The following is a 1,832-nucleotide window of genomic DNA, read 5'->3' as shown; positions in this document are numbered from 1 at the left end:
AACAATATTCATGTAACTGAGACAAGAAAGTAGCTATGATGTATAGATACATGTGGCCATTGATCCTGTGACTTATGAAATTATTGAACGTGTTCTTTGTGTCTTATCTGGAAAAAAAATGAGGCTAACATATTTCCCTATATCCTCATAAGACAAACAAATGGATGTGAATGTAATAGCTGTTTCTAACAGTTTCTGTGCCACATTTAATGGTCATGGGCTTTTTGGGGTGTTGATGTTCTGTTTTGACTAATTAGTTTTTTCTTCACATCACTCTCAAAACTATTTTACCATCAAAGGAAGATATGTCAACATTTTTTTTTTTTTTGAGACTTTTTTTATTTTTTATTTTTTTGCTGCCCAGAGTGGAGTGCAATGGTGCGATCTCGGCTTACCACAACCTCTGCCTCCTGGGTTCAAGCGATTCTCCTGCCTCAGCCTCCCAAGTAGCTGGGATTACAGGCGTGTGCCACCACGGCCGGCTAATTTTGTATTTTTAATAGAGACAGGGTTTCTCCATGTTGGTCAGGCTGGTCTCGAACCCCTGACCTCAGGTGATCTGCCCGCCTCGGCCCCCCAAAGTGCTGGGATTACAAGCGTCAACCACCGTGCCCAGCCCCCCCCCCTTTTTTTTTTGAGATGAGGTCTCACTCTATTGCCCAGGTTGGAATGCATTGGCACAATCATGGCTCAGTGCAACCTCCATCTCCAGGGCTCAAGCAATCCTCCCACCTCAGCCTTCTGAGTAGCTGGGACCACAAGTGTGTGCCATTGTGCCTGGCTAATTTTTTGTATTTTTGGTGGAGACGGGGTTTTGTCATGTTGCCCAGGCTGGTCTTGGACTCCTGAGCTCAAACAATTCACCCAGGTCAGCCTCCCAAACTGCTGAGATTACAGGCATGACCTGCCATGCCCAGCCCCATGTCAACATTCTTAATGAGCAGGTGAGACAGCACCCTGGATGGGAATCTGTAGTTCTAGTATGGATTCTGCCTCTCACTAGCTGTGAGACCTTCTGCAGAGAGACCTTCAGTGTGCCTCCATTTCCTTACTTATGTTAATTTTTTACCCCACATTTAAAATTTGTTTTTATTTTACCTGAAATTACAAGAGTAGTTATTCCCAACCTACTTTACCTCATTGTCATATGTAGGATATCATCTCATGAACATTTTTCATTGGTATAACACTTAAATGGGATACAGATAAAGAGATAGATGTTTTCACTGTATACGTCTATTTATTATCTTTAAAAATAAATTCAGACTTTATTAAATGTAGTTTTAAACACTTTTAAAAATGAAGACATTTAACCAACAGTAGGAATTAAAGAAAGTTGTTAGCAAGTTTTTTTCCGGACATATGTCATATTCTTTTACATAATAAGGTCATTTAGACAAATTAGTTTGTGTGCACATCACATTCATAAAGTGAAATACCTAGTTTTATGGAATTAGTCACTTCTGATACTGTTAATATTTAATGAATTCAACCTAAGACATATTTAGTCAAAATACAAAATTGTTACTTCTTTTATAACTACTGTATCTAAATCTCCTTATAAAATATTTATATGAAAGCTACAGATGATTTTTCTTCCATGGTCAATTGACTACCAGTTATCTATTAATTTTCTTTAATGAAACTTCCCACAAATTAAAAAATTTTAATGGTTTTAAATATAAAATATAAATATATAACTATAAATATATACTATATATAATACAATGGTTTAAAATATAAATGTAAAAATGCCTTTTGTAGGCATAATTTCAATATAATTTTATATATTATACTTTAATATACTTTTTCTCCTTTCATTAACTAAGATA

Source organism: Rhinopithecus bieti, unplaced genomic scaffold, assembly GCF_001698545.2.
Source record: "Rhinopithecus bieti isolate Rb0 unplaced genomic scaffold, ASM169854v2 scaffold_13348, whole genome shotgun sequence".
NCBI lineage: Eukaryota > Metazoa > Chordata > Mammalia > Primates > Cercopithecidae > Rhinopithecus > Rhinopithecus bieti.
Note: the sequence above shows the minus strand (reverse complement) of the source record.